General features: G+C 47.4%; 1 long non-coding RNA gene across 1 annotated transcript in view; it reads right to left on the bottom strand.

The window, feature by feature from the left end:
* Window positions 1–18584, bottom strand: part of LOC140701734 (uncharacterized) — a 34289-nt gene that overhangs the window by 14017 nt on the left and 1688 nt on the right. The window contains exons 2-3 of the long non-coding RNA XR_012080676.2: window positions 4147–5395; window positions 1058–1223 (exon numbers count right to left, since the gene is read on the bottom strand). This is a non-coding gene — a long non-coding RNA (uncharacterized LOC140701734). The remainder of the gene's footprint in view (window positions 1–1057; window positions 1224–4146; window positions 5396–18584) is intronic.

Raw genomic sequence — 18584 nt, 5'->3', positions numbered from 1 at the left:
CCAGCCTGAGCAGCGGCCCACCTTGCCAGGCTGTCGTAACTCACATCGGGCCGTGACACACCAAACCAGCAACAGGTTAATAGCGGGTGGTCTGGAAGGCAGTTTGCAAATGCGGGCTTCCCGATTTTCATCATGTAGAAGATCTGAGTTCGAAACAGCCTGCTGGCTGTCTTTTAGAGTAGGCCTTTTGTGGGGGGGGGGAGTGGAAGGAAGGAGAGACAGGATACTGCCTGATGACAGCCGGGCCCCTGCTCTCATTTCTGAAAATGAGGCCCGGGAATGTCCATCTCCAGACGATCCACCGGCTCCTGTATTCTGCCCTCTCTGCGGATAATTCCTCCTCAAATGACTGGGCAGGATGTGGCTCGTGGGATTGGCCTTGGTTACCTAGAAACATGGACTTTAGAAACCTTATTTCTTCCTTTTCCTTTTCAATGGCAGTCTTGGAAGTGGATCTGCATGGCTGCCTGATGGAGGCATCGCCAGCTCCCCCCCCCCCCCTTTCCCACCAGGTTATATGATCCTGGACACATCATTAAAAGACTCTGTCGATCAAATTAATACTTCCCTTTGTGGGGTTTCTTATGGCTTGTTGTTAAATTAACCGATAAGAATGTCTGTAGAGATACCAGAGCCTCTTAAAACTTTGTAATTGCGTTACGACATGCCAGGACATGGAAGCTGCCGCCCCTGCCCCAATGTGGCTTGTTAAGCAAGGCAGAAATGACACATTAATGCACGCTTTGCATTCAGGGACTCGGAGGTTTGTCCGCCTGACGGTGTTTCTGACTGTTTCAGCAAATGGAATTTCCCCAAGTTACCTGGAGGAAGGCAGAAAAGCTCTTAAAGGTAGCCTTATTTAGTAAATTTATGTCCCACTTTTTGAGCCTAAGCTTCCTCTTACTGGCAACGTTTATAAAATATGACGAATCTGAATGGGATCCGCAGTGGTTTAGTCACCCATTGCTCCAAACCTTCCTTCCAAACCTTCCTCACTTAAAACAAAACAAAAACAAAAAAACCCTGCAGTCCATTCAGTGAAACAAATTTCACTCACCATGTGGAAGGGGGTCTTTTGTAAAGCCAGTGGCTCTTCATTATGGATCACAGCCATAGATGGTTGCAAGGGTTCTTGCAGGGTGACATCAGGATGAAGCGGTGGCCGGGGGAAGACGACATCCTCTCCCTTGCTCTCTTGTGCAGGATCCATCGTTCTGTAGCTGCTATTGATTACCGGAGGGAGGGGAAGGAACAGCCCATTTAGTAGAAGGCTCAAAACACCAAAATCTAGGCACAAATTGAAGAAACTATATTTTAGCTCATCGGATGGTGAATTGTAGAAACAGAATCATGGAGTGGGAAGGGGCCTTGAAGACCATGGAGTTCAACTTCTTTTAATATTTTCAGACCACGGATAAATGAATCAGCGGATACTGATCCCGCAGAAAAAGAGGGCCTACTGTACACACACAGAGAGAGAGAGAGAGAGAGAGAGAGAGACTTCTAAAACCTCAGTGGCTGGGATTTCCAACGAAACCTCGGACTTTCTTAGAGGGTTCATCCATCACTTTCTGATTTGGTCTTTTGATTTCCACGTCCTCGCCTCAAAATCACAGGGTGCCTTTGCTGAAAATCTTTTGACCCGACCAACAAAAGGCTGGTGGGGTCAAAGGCTCTCTGGGGTTGTCGAATATCGTGTGGAGGCACAGCCATCACCTTAATTTTATCACTTCACACATACACACACAGGTCGTTGATCAGCCGGTCCTCGGCAATGCCTCCGTTTCGTAGCTGGAAGCGACAGAAAAATAATAATTCCATTTAGTCTTTGGTTGGGAATTGAGACTGAAGTCAAAACAATACGGCGATTGAGTTTGCGATGACAAGGGTTGATCCTGTCACCGAATGACAAGGGAGGAGCTGTGTGCAAACTCTGAAGCAGATCTTAAGGACAAAGAGCAAAGGGTATGAATATTTATCAGTAATTTTTTCTCAGAACCAATACATGGTATTGTATATTCCCAAATTAATTCAGCAGCCTGGGGAGCTCCCACGAAAAGGGCCGATGACTCCCAAAGACCTGTTGTTGTACCCTGCTGCCAACAACTCCGTGAAGGAGTGATCTCCAACATTTATGTATTTATTTATTTAAACTATTCCTATGCCGCCTTTCTCCCCAAAAGGACCCAAGGGGACTTGCATCATTAAAACAGTATTGAAAAGCTAAAACAGTAAGTATATGAAGAATGAAATAAATATTATATCAAAATGGTAACTAAGATCAGTATTAAAGCACATTTAGAACAGCAGAACACAAACAGCCCATTTTAAAACCCCTCTCAGACCACCCGTCATTAAGGAACAGAGAAAGGTCTTTGCCTGCTTGCAGAACGATAGTAGAGATGGGGCCAGCTGGGCTTCCAGTGGCAGGGAGTTCCAGAGTCTGGGAGCAGCCGCAGAGAAGGCACCTGTCCCCACGAAAGGCGCCTGTAAAGGTGGCGGGACCAAGAGAAATGCTCCCTCCGTAAAGGGAGACGCAGTTCTTGAAATAGTTTGAACCAAAGGTGTTCAGGGCTCTGTAGGTTAAAACCAGCACTTTGAATTGTGCCTGGAAACAGATCAGCAGCCAGTGATCCCTGTAACCGGCCTCAGTGAACAAGCGGGCAGCAGCATTTTGGACCTTCTGAAGTTTCCAAAGGCGGTCCCCATGTAGTCCAAACAAGATGTAACTAGGATGTAGAGATCGGATCAGTGGCCAGATCAGACCTCTTCAGGAACAGATGCAGCCGACGCACTAGTTTTAACTGTGCAAAGTCACTCTTGGCCACTGCCGAAACCTGGGCCTCCAGGCTCAGAGACAAATCCAGAAAGGGCAACCCCCCCCCCCCAAGCTGCTCGCCTGTGTTTTCAGAGGGGGCGTAACCCCATCCAGCACAGGCGGCATCCTTATGCTTTGATCCACCTCCCGACTGAGCGGGGGGCCCTCCGCCTTGCCTGGATTAAGTGCCAGTTTATTCGCCCTCATCCAGTCCATTAATAACATCAGACCCTGATCTAGAGCGGAGGCAGCTTCCTCGGATTTAGGTGGAAAGGAGGGACCGAGCTGGGTGTCATCCGCATGCTGGTGGGACCGAACCCCAAAACGCCAGACCGCTTCTCCCAGTGGTTTCCTGTGGGTGCTAAATAGCGTAGGGGACAAGAGAGAACCCCGAGGGACCCCACGGGCCAAAAGGCCAGGGTCTTGAAGAGAAATCCCCCCCTCCAGCCCCACCTCCTGGATTCTCTCCTCTAGGAAGGACCGGAGACTCCTTCAAAGAGGGCCTCCGAGTCCCATCCCTGAGAGAGAGAGAGAGAGAGAGAGAGAGAGAGAGAGACGGCCCGGAAGGAGACCATGGGCGGTGGTATCGAAACCCACTGAGAGGCTCCCTGTACTGGAGGAGAGACCCCATGAGAGGCGGTGGCGGCGGGCTAGCACGATAAGCCGAGGGAAGGCAGGACATGTTTAGGGGGGGCTGGAAATATGGCCAGTCTGGTGCCAACGGGCCAGAGCTACGCCAGCCCTGTGAGGTGGGTGTGAGGGTGGGATTGGCTACATCCGAAAGCTCAAAAAGTCTGTACCAAAAGCACCTTCAGGGAACAGTGGCATCACTGGCCAACCAGAACATAATAAGATATACTGTATGTGAAAGACCAGTTCTTATTTTTTTAAATAGCACCTGAAATGCTATCACTTCATACTGAGCTATCAAGAAGAATATTCCAGCAGATTTCTCCGTATATTCCCACAAAAAAGAGGGGGCAGAATACGTGGCTTTTGAGGTTGGTAGACTACAAGGTCCATCTATTGGGCTGGGGGTCATGGCTGATGGGACATGGAATCTCTCAGCACTGGGAGGACCGTAGTTTCCTCACTGTCGGGCTAGAGAAGTCCTTTTAAAGAGGCAAATGGAAGCAAGAGCTTTGAATAGTCACGAGAGGGCCAAGCCTCCCCTGGGACTACAGCCCGTGCAATGCTAGCCATTTCTAGGCCTGTTAGGAAAAGCCCACGGCTTTAATTTGTAGCTTTGATCTCTTGCTTTAAAACGGGGAAGGAGGTCAATTATGCATGTTAAAAAAGAGAGGAAATAAAGATAAGAAAGTACCCACCTTCAGATTTGTAATAAAAAAGGCGCAACACGAAAGGAAAAAGGGATGAGGAGGGAAAAGGAAAACTGAAGCATCCAGGCTTGGGAGTCTTGGAGTTAAGAGGTGCCATGGCAGCTTTCTCTCTTTACAGATTAAGTCAAATTGCTTTGTGTAGCGTGCTGTGGATGCAGCTCATGAAATCAGTCTAAAGAGTTCGTTTCGTTCGTTTAGTCGTGTCCGACTCTTCGTGACCCCATGGACCAGAGCACGCCAGGCCCTCCTATCTTCCACTGCCTCCCGGAGTTGTGTCAGATTCATGTTGGTTGCTTCGGTGACACTGTCCAACCATCTCATCCTCTGTCGTCCCCGTCTCCTCTTGCCTTCACACTTTCCCAACATTAAGGTCTTTTCCAGGGAGTCCTCTCTTCTCATGAGATGTCCAAAGTAAAGAGAGCAGGAAGGAAAGAGTAGCACCACTCAGCTGTGTACAGACTGAGTCTCACCACACCCAAATCAGGATTTTCTAAAACGTGATGCTTGTTATGGAGTTGCTTGGTGCATATAAATCCACTTAGCTAACGTATCAATCCACATTAAAAAGGAAAACAGAAAGCATAGTGTCAGCCTCTGGCTATGGCCACCGAGAAAATATTCTGTTGGCATACACTGAATCATAAGCAGAAGCCAACGCAAAACAGGCAGAGGTGGCAGAGTTTGTCCGATAAAACGCCCTCGAGGGTGTGGATGCCTGGGGAAGAGGTAAAGGAAGTGTCAGCCTTAGAAAAGGCCACATGAACCCTGTGACGGCTCTTCATCAAGGTCCCTTAGGGGCTTGACTGGGGTTCCAGATTTTCGGGTTGATTTTGGCGGCGCCTCCAGGAACCCAGGCAGCTTCTTGTCCCTGTTGGACGCTGGCCAAATAGGACGGAAAGTCAGCTACGGACTCCACAGCAAAATGCGCCGAGGATCGGTTTTTCATGGCCAACTGGAGATCCTGCTCCGTTTCTGCACAGTGTTGGCACCTCCCGCCCCTCTGCAGCCGGCGGTTCACTCCCTTGCTTTTCTGTGAATAATTTACACCCGGAGAGCTTACTCAACAGGCATCTTGTAGAAGAGCTTATGGCCCAGCCGCGCATTGGCCAAACGGCACCCGAGTCTTCGCTTGATGGTCCCTTGTCCTCTTTCGTTGGCTGCTTGGGCACCTCTCAGGACTGCTGTTCTCAGGAGACAGACACGGTTCTTCAGCAGGAAGCGCCATCCAAACAGACTCCTGTTGGGGGAAAGAAACTCCATGAATCAAAGCAAGAGGAAGAAGATGGAAATCAACCAGCCTAGCTGAGAGCCTGTGGTGTAAGGAAGTAAAGGATGCACGCCCTCACACAACACTCTTCCCATTCTCCGTTTATTTCCATTATCTTGCGATTCCTCTGGACTGGTGAGAAATTTTTTTGGCTTCCTATAAAAATGAGAGGGCCCCCCCTCTTGTTTTTCTCATTTTGTGGTGGTGGTGGTGGGACTTCCCACAGAACCATTCTAAGCAGCCGAAAGCCCTTTCTTTCGTCCAAGAAAGACACGATTTTTGGGTAGCAGCCGTGATAACTCGTCATAAACTGAAATTTCATTCAGAAAAGAAGAAGAAGCCCAAGAAACGCCCGAGAAATTGTGTGAGATTTCTTGGGGGCTCAGGCATCTTTGGCTTTTTGGTGGCATTAAGGCTCGCTCTCCCCTCAGATGGCACCACTGGTAGCTCTAACCCTAACCCTAACATCTAAGAGAACCTCCATGTTACCACTAGACTCTTAGATTCAGATGTCTTCAGACAAGGTAGGGTTGAGTCCCTAATAAGGACCAAATTAAAAGAATGAGTGTCGCGGACAACCAAAGAAAGAGGAACATTCTGGACAGTGTTCGAGGAAAGGAAAGCACCCCATGGACTAAAGACACGTTGTGAGATGCAAGACTGAAAAACAAACTCTGAGTTACCAGAAATAACCATGTTGCACCTAGAAGACAATTTTATTTTTTCAGAAGTTTTCATGGGCCCATGCACACTTCTTCAGGTAGCTGCGTCTCTGGGGGGAAGCCCAAAACTGTTGGTAGTTTAAAGCCACTGGTAACAGTTCGAAGCGGCCAATGGTTCTCCTCGGCCATCAGGTGTACAACTAGATCTTGGACAGACAATAAGAAGGCATCAATGCCATTGCATTGGGTCTGACTGGGTGACAAAGGTTCAGATGATTAAAATAGTATATATTTGATGGCAAAGGAACCATGGCTATTGTTCACACCAAAAGGATATGCACTGAACTTCCTGATGTATTGCCCCTAATTAGCAACATCATTTTTTCAAGCTCTGAGTTAGGGGTTCATAGGCCCCCATGGGAAGAGCTGACAGGTGGTTCGGACCTGCAACCTAGCGGATTCCCATGTGGAACGGGAGGAGTAGACCACAGTTCTTTGGGGTGATGGTTGTCTTCTTCCAAAATCTTAGCGGACTTTCATTGATCACCACAGTGTTCTCTCCTTGAGCTGTTTCCAAACAGAACCCTACAGAACAACCTGACCAGGGAGTACTGCACAGCTCAGTGCTCGGGGAAATTAGACAGGAGCTCCAGGCCAAGAAGGACCATCTTGAAATCTCGTTTTTGGACCTAATGTGGGGGTGAAAGAGAAGCCCTTTGGCTGGCTTCCCTTCTCTCTTCCCACCCAGCCTTTGTGCGGTGGACTCCGGCGTTGTTTATTTGTTGCCACTGCTTGTCAGAGAAAACATGCCCAATCTCATTTAAAAAGGCGGCGAGGAAAATAATTAAAAAGTGCCCCCGTGCTCTGTCGCCGGCCCGCCTCGCCTCCTGCGCAACGCGATGCCTCCTGCCTGTTTAGTGCTTTTTACTATCTGCTCCCAGCAGGCTGGGGGAAATTTGCATTTTAATGCAATCTTCGAAAGCCGCACAAAATACCTGCAGCCGTGGCCCGCGATGCGCACACTGCGCTCTGCCCGTCTTATCAGTTCAACCGCCTGCCTCCCCAGGTGACGACGCCTGCCTCTCCCCCCCCCCCCCAGCCTCAGCCACCGAGTTAATACTCGAGCTCATAAAACATTCGGCACCTTCATTGAATAAAGAGGAAGAAACAATATTTGCGGGCCAAATAAATTGTGTCTGTCTCGCAAAATCTGAACATGCTGCTAGCGGGGCCCGAGACATCATCCTCCAGGCTGGCAAGCTGATTTGCTCTGAAATCCTCAAGAGATGGCAGCTCTTACATCTGGCTGCCTGTTCTACCTTATCTGTCACTTGTACCCAAATCAAATACTTAAGTCTTCTCTCGGCAGGAAGCGCCCGCCAGAGAGGGGAAGGCTTACCTGCTTATTGAGACACAGGTAAATCTCTCTCCTCCAGCTCAGCGCCGAAGAAAGTTTTTCCTGCTCTTATACTGCAACTGCAAAATCTAAAGCCCAAACACAAGCCTCCTTTGATGCAATGCTGTTCGTTCGTTCGTTCGTTCATTCGTTCATTCGTTCCTTTGTTACACTTGTAGACTGAAAAACTTCTTAACTGTTAGAGCAGTACAACAATGGAATCAATGACCTTGGGAGGTGTTGTGCGCTCCAATGCTGGAGGTGTTACAAGAGAAAATTGGACAACTGCACTGAGCAGGAGGTTGGACTTGATGCCCTTCTAGGCCCCTTCCAACTTCATTATTCTATGATTCTGTATTATGCTGCGCATGACTCTGGGTGGTTTATATCCAAACTCACATAAACATGAAATAAATCACAAATGATGTTTTTTTTTAAAAAAATTAACCACACATATACACAAATAGAACAGCAATCAGCTAATAGTTCAAGAAAACCCAGGAAAACAAACCTGAAATGATGGCAAGTGGGAATAATTTAGATGAAAAGGGAACAAACAGGATTAGCCATGTTAGATTAGCCATGCTGCCTAGAGTGGTCAAAATGAACAGATAGGCGGGGTATAAATAAAATAAAATAAAATAAAATAAAATAAAATAAAATAAAATAAAATAAAATAAAATAAAATAAATGAATAAATAAATAAATAAATAAATAAATAAATAAATAAATAAATAAATAAATAAATAAATAAATAAATAAATAAATAAATAAATAAATAAATAAATAAATGGTGGCCTGATTCATTCAGACCCAAGGAACTCCTGGAATGAAAGAAATGCCAGAGAAACACGAAACATTAAGTCTTTCTTGTTCACCTCCCTATAATGCAACCAGTGTGGTAGTGGAATCTGGGCTCATGGGAACAAAGCACCAGGACTTTTTGATGAGCAAGGATGATTGTCCTTTACTACTGTTCTCATGGTATTTGCTGGGCATAGGAGTGAAATTTCCCAGTCTTGCTCTCTCTCTCCATCCATCTATCATTGTTAATCATTTTTGTAATGGAAAGTATCCCTGGGCAAGCTTGGTTTCAAAGAGGCCACGAAGAGCCATTAACTTTGCCAAAGACCCACTCCTGGAGGCGGCAACGGCTCGACCAGGTGGGGTGAGATCCATCAACAACATTGCCATCATTCTGGACTGCATTCCCATGCGGTGATTACAGGAAGATGGAAAGAGGAAGAGAGCATTTCCAGAGAGAGAATCATGTTAGATGGAGAGAGTGACAAATAATGAGAGAGACCCTCTCAAAACGGAAAGGTGAGAAATGTGGGGGGGGGGAAGATGCTCGGTCATGCCGACCATCTCAATGACATCTCCTAAACAGGTAATTTGATGCCTTTTTAAGAGGCGTTTTTCTCTCCTGAGGTCAGAGTCCCTTTTAATAATTGGGATCAAGAGCCCTGGGCAGCCTGGTGGTCTCTCCATGTCGTACCTGGTGGTCTCGTCTCATCAAAACTTCTTTTGGCTTGGAAGCATCCCCATGGATCTTGTGGGAGAAGCCCTCCCCCTCCTTCTCAAAATGACTTTGTCGTGGCATCAAGGTAGAAATGGCTTACGGTGACCCTCCTAAGGCTTTTGAGGGAAGCAAAGTATTTAAGGAGCGCTCCCCCACTTATGGGACATGGTGGCGCTGCAGGTTAAACCACTGAAGCCTCTGTGCTGCAAGGTCAGAAGACCTGCAGTCGTAAGGTCAAATCCACGTGACGGAGTGAGCCCCCGTTGCTTGTCCCAGCTCCTGTCAACCTAGCGGTTCGAAAGCATGTAAAAATATAAAAATGTGAGTAGATAAATAGGTAGATAAATAGGCAGCACCTCAGTGGGAAGGTAAACGGCGTTCCATGTCTAGTCACACTGGCCACGTGACCACGGAGGATTGTCTGCGGGCAAACGCTGGCTCTATACCTTTGGTAGTGTTGCACGGACAGAAGTGAAATTTGAAGAAACGATAAAAGCCAAACAGAGCTTGGATGGTTAGGCCTCTTTTCAAGTTGAACGTTTTTTTCTCTCCCTTTTTTAAATCTGGCAGGATGAAACTCTGAACATAAATGGATTTCAAAATTTGCTCCACTTTGGAACAGAATTAGGCCATTCAGACTGAGGTGGTTAGTGAATTTTTGATCCACCTGAACGCAGCAGTCACCCGTCTGGAAACGCTTTCTCTCGAGATAATTTTTCTTCCATGTCACGTTATGGCATATTATGACAGAGGAGAGGGGTTTTTTTTAAAAAAAAAATCCCAGTCCTTCTGATTCTGACAAAGGTTTCCTCTTTGTTTTTTTTTTCCCACAGCAATTTAGGACTTTACGACCGGTGAAGCCTTCAGTCCATCCAGCGCCGTATCACCAGCGCTAATCCACATTTACTTCACTCCTACCTTTCCAAGCCTGCATAGAAGCCCCGATTGTTGCTTTTTTTTTTTCTTAAAGAAAAATTAGATCAGAACCAGAAGAGAATGTTTGAGGGAGGGAAGAGAAATCAAGAGGGAGATTATGGGGGGGGGGGGGGGAGGAGAGAAAGCGCAAGCAGCATCAGCATCTGCGGGAGACGATGTTTCTCACCAAATACTTCCCCGTGGAGTTCTTGTCGGCTCCGTCATTAGCCATTGATTAGTGCTTTTGTAAACCCGCTTGTCGCTGCGACACCGCGGCCCCCCGAGCTAGTCTCGGCAGCCACACTGGCTAAATCACAGCCCTCCCCATAGCTCCCCACTGAAGCTGCAAACGGGAAAGGAAGACGTGCCGGATGGAAGCCGATTTAATCCGAGCTGGTCGACTCGTTGGCGGGGAGAAAGGGGGACACGTTGTGGTGGCATCTGCGCTGTTGCTTCCCCGAAGCGCACGATGGGATAGTGCTGCGCATCAAAAGCAGGCCAGGAGTGAGTCTATGTAATCTGAGGGGAAAATAGCTTGAGGCCCTTCGGAGAACGGAGGAAGGCGCTCTCCTTCTCAAGCAAATCCATGCGCTGAGCGGTTCCACTGCTTTGGTGAGTGTCCACGGCGGTTCCTGAGGCCGTCCTGCAAACACTGGGGTGGGGGGGCTGTTCTGAAGGATTCCCCCTCCCCACGAATGCTTGCACGTGTTGTAAACAGAAGGTGGTCCCGAGGCACTAAAGGAGAGAGATTTAGCTAGCCCTGTGGGTTGACAGAAAATAAGAGTCATTCGTAACAGGGTTTGTGGAAGGTCCACGCAAACATGGGAAATCTTGTTGCCGAGTTCTGAACTTCTGGTTAAAATTCTCCTTTCGATACACAGTAGAAGTACAGAGACCGGAAGAGGAGAACAGGTTCAGGTTCTTCAGATAGTTTACCCTTTCCTCATGAGCGGGTACGTCAAGCACCAACAATTGAATTAGCTTCACGTTTCACCAAATTAATCCATCCCTTTTTTTTCGGTCATCAACTGGCACTTACAGTCTCAAAAAGTCACTCCGAGTCATTAGTAGCAGAAGGGACAAAAATGTTTCATTACTTACAGTTGGAAACAGATAACAAACAGCAAAGCCAAACAACCAGCTGACTGCTTCCAACAGACAAAAGAAAGGAAAAGAAAACAGCTGGAAAGGGGGGCTCTCCCTGAACTCTGGGGGACTCAGAGACACTCCTGAGTCTCTGAGCTCTGACCACAGGAGAAACTTGGGAGATATTCCGCTTCTTCTTTCTCTTTTTCTTTTTCTTACTGCAACTCCCAGAAGCTTCCTGCTAGGAAATTCTGGCCAGTGCAGTCCAAAAATTGGATTTCTCTGATGGCAAACAGTAGCATTATTAACATTTCCATTTCATGCTCCCAGGTTCAGAAATAAACAGTTTTAGCTGTCCTTCATGCTTTTCCACCATGTTTCAGCTGGGTTAAAATTCCTTTAAATTTTGTTGTGGTTGTCAGGTGCTGTCAGGTCCCCTCCGACTTATGGTGGCAGCTCTCCAAAATGACCCTTCCTTGACAGCCCTGCTCAGCTCTTGCAAAATCCAAGCTTGTGGCTTCCTATAGGGAGCCAGTCCATCACACATTTGCTCTTCCTCTTCTCCTGCTGTCTTCTGATGGCTTTTTTTTGGGGGGGCAGGGAATTGCACCTTCTCACATTGTGCCCAAAGTAGGATAGCCTCAGTTTCAACATTTTTGCCTCCAGAGACAATTCAGGCTCGATTTGATCTAAGACTCACTTGCTCATCTTTCTGGTATCTCCAAAGCTCTCCTCCAGCACCATCGTTTGAACAAATCATATTTTTTCCCCGACCGCTTCCTTCACTGTCCAGCTTTCACACCTGTCCATGGTGATCAGAAAGACAAGAGGGCGGGTGATCTTGGTCTCGGTTTCCAGTGAGAAATCCTTACACTTGATTAACTTCTCTAATTCCTTCCTTCCTGCCCTTCTGAGTCCTTAAAGTTAGCGGCCTTAAATCTCATGGGAAGCTAGAAGACTGAACAAGGCAAAGAACAGGCAGGCCTTTCCTTCCTCTGAAATAGGCTCAGGCTCGGAATGAGGAGAACCCCCTCAAGAACAAGCATCTACTGGAAAAAGAGAAACCTTTTTCAAGTCCTTGATGTTTCCTTGATGCACGTTAATGTTCTTTTTAAAGAGCATTGTGTGTGATAAACAGATGACGGCGAAGTGGAAATGGCGAGTCCTCCTTCCCGCTTGCTGCGTCCCAAGGTCCGTGGCGCGCGAGCATTCAGCAGCCGATCAATAGATCGCTAATTGGCATCTGGAAATAGATCTGTATAGCTGGGCTGCCGAGCAGAGCAGGTGGCTAAAGACTTCATTGAGGCTGGAGAAATAAAAGCCTGCTTTCCCGGGAAACGCTGCAGAGATGCTTCTCAAGAGGGCAAGCCAGGGCTGGTGAGGGGAGCTGGAGAAGAGCCGAGACGCCCTGTGACTCGCTTCCAGCGTGACGGATCTGAGCCTCGTAAGCATGATCAAGTCTCAAGGTTTGGCCCCAAAGGAGTAAAAGACTTTGACCTTAAAACCTCACGCAAGTAGCTGCCCCCCCCGCCAATCTTAGACTTGGGTTTTTATTATTCAGGAAAGGCATTTTAGACATGCTCAGGAGCACCCTGGCTTTTGCTCCAAGCCCATGGAGCAGCTCCTTGGAAATCACAGGTTACTCTTGAGATTCATGGTAGAGTGGTTCTATTATCTGCCTGCTGCAGGAATATAATTTGAGGGCCAGAACGGAAAGGATCTTAGGGGGCCTCCATACAAAGGACGACTCATAAAGAACGCCAGCGATACAGGAAGCCTGGAATCTAGGGGCAGGTCTCAGCTGGTGGGGCTTTAGTTTCATCTTTTTGACAGCAGGACCACCGTATCTACGGGGATCCGTTCCCTAATCGACTGTGGATGCCTGAAGCTGTGGATACGAGGCAACCCCATATACCAGTGGATACCAACCTTGGGACCCCATATGTTCTTGGGCTAAAACATCCAGAAGCCTTCACTCCTAGCTGTGCTGGCCAGTGTTTCTGAGAGTGGTCATAAAAACATCTGGGGACCCAAAGTTAGGAACCATTGATATACAGTATACAACACAGAAAGGGGTGGGACAGTGACAATAATTGGGTGCCTTTGTGTGTTGTATATAGGGCTGTGACAAACTGACTCAATGAAACTAGGGTTACTGATCCCACAGATTCGGGAGTCCTACTGTATTTCCATAAATATCTTCCAGGTGCAATATCAGAACTGGTCACTAGAGGGAACCAGAAAGTGTTTTGCTGTACTTTTCTAGTTACTGCTAATGACAATGGCAAGCACAAATAACGTGCAACAAAAGCAGCAACAACAAACCGTATTCAATCATAATAAACCATAATAATAAGCCATCAATAAATGGGCAGTTCCAGTAATTAGATACCCAGCAGGGAATAATGGATCGGATCCAAAATGAATGTAGAAGAATTGGATCAAAAACACGGAAATTAATCAACATGCATCATGCACCACATCCAAAACCTGATGTGGACAGGTTATATTTACCACTTAAAATCAGAGGCCATGGATTACTGCAAATACAGCAGGTAGCAAAAGGAGGAAAAAAGAAGCCTAAATGATTATATCAGTACAAGCAAAGAAAAATTACTTAAGGCAGTGAAAATGGAGAATATTTTGAAAACAACAGAAACAAAGGCTCAATAGAAGAAACAACAATTTGAAAATAAATTAAACACCTGAAAAAATAAACCACTACATGGACACCTGAGAAATATTGGTGGAAAGCATGATCATAATTTAACATGGGCATGGCTAAAACTGGGAACCCTTAAGAACGAAACCGAAGGCTTGATTTTTGCTGCACAAGAACAAACACTCCAAACCAATGAAAGCTAAGATCCAAGGAATCTGTGCTAATAGCAAATGTCAACTGTCCTAAGAAAAAGATGAAACTATGTCACACCTTGTCTGTGAATGTCCAAAGACTGCACGAACAAATTACAAAGTTAGACATGATGGAGTGGCAAAATGAGTGCACTGGTCATAATGCAAAAAATATAACTTGCCAGCCTCCAAAAACCCATGGGAACATCAGGTAGAGAAGGTGTCAGAAAATGAGGAAGTCATGATCTTGTGGGATTTCTGGATTCAAACGGACAGACACCTTGAACATAACACACCAGACCTAGTATTAATAGAACAAAGATATGTCTGGATCATTGCCATTCCAGGGGATGCCAGGGTTGATGATAAAGAATTGGAAAAAGTACAGAGACCTGGCCACTGAAACATCTCTCTTGTGGATGAAACACCCTTCGGTGGTCCCCTTAGTCATCGGGGCTTTGGGAACAATATCAAGAAACTACACACAGTACTACAAGCAGTTACAGATCTCAGAAATTGCACCATCAAAAAATAGAAATAAGAGGACCAGCATACATACAGTGCCGATATTTAATAGATACTTAAGTTTTTGATTAAAACTTGTATCTGTTATATACCAGTCAATGTTTTTCTAATCTTGATTGACTGTGCCTGTTGTTTTTTACTACGACGACGACGACGACGACGACGACGACGACGACGACGACGACGACGACGACGACTACTACTACTACTACTACTACTAATAATAATAATAATAATAATAATAATAATAATAATAAAAAAAAAAGTTCCTTCAGAAATGGAACAGTCCAAACCCTAGTCTTGGCAAAACAAGCTTCAGAGGCAAGCTCCATGGATCATCATCATCTTCATCTCAGAACTGCAGAGCTGGAAGGGACCCCATAGAATAGACTATAGATCATTGAGTCCAGGCCCTTCAAGAAGTAACAATGAGGAACTGAACTTCCAACCTCTGGCTCCACAGCCAGAGACCCTAAACCAGTGGTCCTCAAACTTGGGCCTCCAGATGTTCTTGGACTACAACTCCCAGAAGCCTTCACCACCACCCCTGCTGGCCAGGATTTCTGGGAGATGAAGTCCAAAAACATCTGGAGGCCCAAGGTTGGGGACCACTGCCCTAAACCACTTCTACAGAACTGCTGGCTATGGATAGAAACATGGAATGTGACCCCCCCCCGAGCTACTTTGGGGGAGTGAAAAACCCCAGAAACCATGCTGGCTGGGGAAGTACAGAATGAAAACTGTCTATCAGAGTAACTTCTCGAGCACTGGACCCTGGAACGCCCGTGCCGGTGGAAGGCAGGTGGGCGAGGGGGCTTCCCCAGGGGGAAGGTGGGGCTTTAGCACCACTCCTCCGGCATCCATCACCAAGCCTGGCGTGCGGCTTCCGCGGGCAGGTGGTTCGGAGAACAGGTGCTGCCTGTCGTGGGTGTTTAGGACTAATCGTGGCTGGCGCCACGCTCCGATGCCAGAGGTGGCACTTCGCATCAGCATCAAGGGATCAGGAAAAGGGTGTAATTAGCCAGCGACAAGGCACAGGAGATTGTCTGGATCTGGCTTCGTGCCTTTGCCTGTCCAGGTGGATTTGGAGGGTTGCGAAGATGGAAGGGAGCAGACAGGAGCCAGGGCGCTGCTCACCGGCTGCCCTGTTCGAACGTCGCTTCTGGCGTGCGACCGGAAGACTCCAGAGGCCAGGGTTTTTGATGAGTTCTTCTACAGGTGGCAAAGCTGTCGGGGCTTTAATTTGACATCTATAAGAGCTCTACAAGGTGCCGGACTTTCTTCCCAAAATAAGTTCGGCACCGTAGAGAGAATCTGTAGAGTTCGGACAAAAAACCCCGAGCAGATTTCTTGTCCCAGAGAGACTGGAATCGCTGGGCTGAGTGAAGGGATTGGAGCAGAGGGATCCGCCCAGGGCAGAAGGTCCCCCTCCACCAAGGAAGTTCAAGGTGAAGCAAAAGTTTGAGAGAAGGCAACCACCCTCGTAGGCTCTTGATCTGTCACAAAGGAACAGGGAAGGAGTGGGGCATAAGAAGGGAATAATAGATGGGATCTGATGTGGGCTACTATGGGCCACCAATTTTGACTGTTAAAGGAACTCTCCAAGGTGCTAAACTCATTTAGCACCCTGGAGAGCTCCGGCGTAAAGTTCAGCCCAAAACACGGTGTCAGCTTCCTCCCTGTCTGACTTCAGAGCTGCCACCCCCTCCGCTGCCTGCATCATTTTCTGAAAGCCCCTTGGGGGCTTCTTCCAGGCCCTTCCCCCCCCCACTTGAAAGGGAGGGGAAAAAACCCACAACGAACTGCAAATCTAATTAGCGGGAGGTTAAGCACTGTGCAGGCCGGTTGGAGCTGCTGAACCAGCAAGTGCCTGAGGCCGATCGATCCGAGGTAAATGATATTAGCTCTTATGGATTCTCCTGCTTTCCAGCTTCAAAGAAGGCATCCGTCTCACCCAGAGGGTCCTAAGAACTGAGCTGAACCGCCCCCTTCTCTCTTCTTCTTCTTCTTCTTCTTCTTCTTCTTCTTCTTCTTCTTCTTCTTTTTCTTCTTCTTCTTCTTCTCCTCCTCCTCCTCCTCCTCCTCCTCCTCCTCCTCCTCCCTCTGAAAAGGGTGAAACGAGCAGAGGAACCATAGCAAATATACCTGGGGATTTACTTAGCTTGAAAAAAAATGGTTTCGCTATGTCGTGGCTGCCACTGGATGGGAGGAAAAAGCAGCCATGGAGGGGTGTAATCTAATTATCGGTTTATTGACCCAGTAACCTTTGGGGAGCATCAGGTGCTCTTTCAAGGTCTGGGAGCAAGTCCCTTGAACTCGTTGCCTTGAACTTGGAGAGGGATACACTGCCTGGTGGTTCAGTATCGATAGCAGAGTAGACAGTAGAGGATCAGGCCGAGACATAGAAAGGGGGAAGGTGAAATGGTTATCAAAACGCAGGGCCCCTTAACTGTAGGTTGGGAATGACCCCCCGCCCAGTCCTGAGCAGGAATCCTCTACCAGAGCACCCCTCTAAATATCTCTGTTTAAAAACTTCTCATGACGACTTTGGCAGCTTTGAGGGCAGGATGGGACCCTGTCACTCCCCCATTAGGAGCTACGGTAACAGCTCTGGGTGTTGAGTAAAGAAAGAAGTCTCTCCCCCTGTGTTTGAGCCCGGTGGGGCCTGTTTTCCCGCTGTGCAAAAATACTTAGCTTTAATATTGTCTTTTAATGATGTCAGCTGCCTCTTTATTATGATGGTTCTTAGCTTTAAATATTGTCTTTTAATGATGTCAGCCACTGGTGCGTATTGACTGTTTCCAACTTTAATTATTGTCTTCCAATGTTGTAAACCGCCTTGGGTCGCTTTTGAGGAGAGAGTCGGGGTAAAAATGTTTTAAATAAGTAGACAGCTAGTTAGGCAGGCAGGCAGGCAGACGGTGATTAGAAAGCGTAGAACCAATTCACAGGAGTTGGGGCCATCACTACCCATTTCTTAGCTACTGGACTTGAACGTGAAGAAGTCCCAAAGCACGAATACAGATGAACGGCTCAACTTTAGCGTTGACAATGAAGATATTGAAACAGTTAGAGATTTGGTACAGATCCGCTCAATCGTCAATCCAAATGGAGACGATAAACAAGAAATCAGAAGATGAAGGAGACTTGGAAGGACAACCATGAAGGAATTAGAAAAGATCAAGTGGAAGGAGGTAGACCAAGACCATCAGCACTCTTGAATTTCCAATCACCAAAGCTGGATAGGGAAGAAAGCTGATTAGAGGGGAAAAATGATTTGTTTGAAATGGGGTGCTGGATAACTTTGCAGATCTCCTGAAGTGCCAGAAAGATGAACAAGTGGGTCTTAAGTTCAAATCAAATCTGAATGATCTCCAGAGGCAAAAAATGTGGAAACGGAGGCTGTCCTCCTTTGGGAAGGCGGGATTCTATGGAAAAGACCCATCATGCTGGGAAAAGTCGAAGGCAGCAGGAGAAGAGGAAGACCCAACATGAGATGGACCGACCCCCTTAAGGAAGCCAGAGGCTTGAGTCTGCAAGAGCTGAGCAGGGCCGTTGAAGATGGGGGCCTTTTGGAGGTCGCTCATTCATGGGGTCGCCCCGAGGTGGCCTGGCGACACAGAACAACAAGACCGACTGCAGCTAAATAGACACCCCCCCCAATAGTGCCATATAGTGGGGTGAATGTTAAAGTCTTTCCCAGCCATACATGGTAGTCACATATATGTCTACTCGGAAGCCACTCCTGCAGGAGCAGTTCAGGAAGCTCCTGCTAGCCAAAACCGGCAGCAACGGTATCAGGAAGGACAGCCACCCCAAATTCTCTTTAGCAACTTCCCTTGAAGAAAGCTTCTCAGGCGACAGCACAGCCGTCTGCTAAACAAACCTACGTTTTATCAATCGACTGACAGGGGTGTCTATTGTTACCTCCTCCACAAACAGCACAGCCATCGATCCCGAGCCCCCCTGGGTGCATTGATTCCCCCTTGTCAGTCAAGCTCACGGCTCTGGATCGGCATCATCCAGGCGTTTGATGGACAAAGGGATTTCTTCTGGGAATTTTATCTGACTTATGCACATCTTCGGGACACCTAAATGTCGCTCACCTGGGGGAGGGGAGGCCTAAACTGGAAGCTCCTTGAGGCTCAGCTAGGCCTAGGTCTGCCCAAGCTTCCTCTTCCTGCCCCAGTGCTAGCTGGG

This window comes from Pogona vitticeps, chromosome 7 (assembly GCF_051106095.1).
Source record: "Pogona vitticeps strain Pit_001003342236 chromosome 7, PviZW2.1, whole genome shotgun sequence".
In the NCBI taxonomy this organism is placed as follows: Eukaryota; Metazoa; Chordata; class Lepidosauria; order Squamata; family Agamidae; genus Pogona; species Pogona vitticeps.
This window is presented reverse-complemented; position numbering and strand designations above follow the sequence as displayed.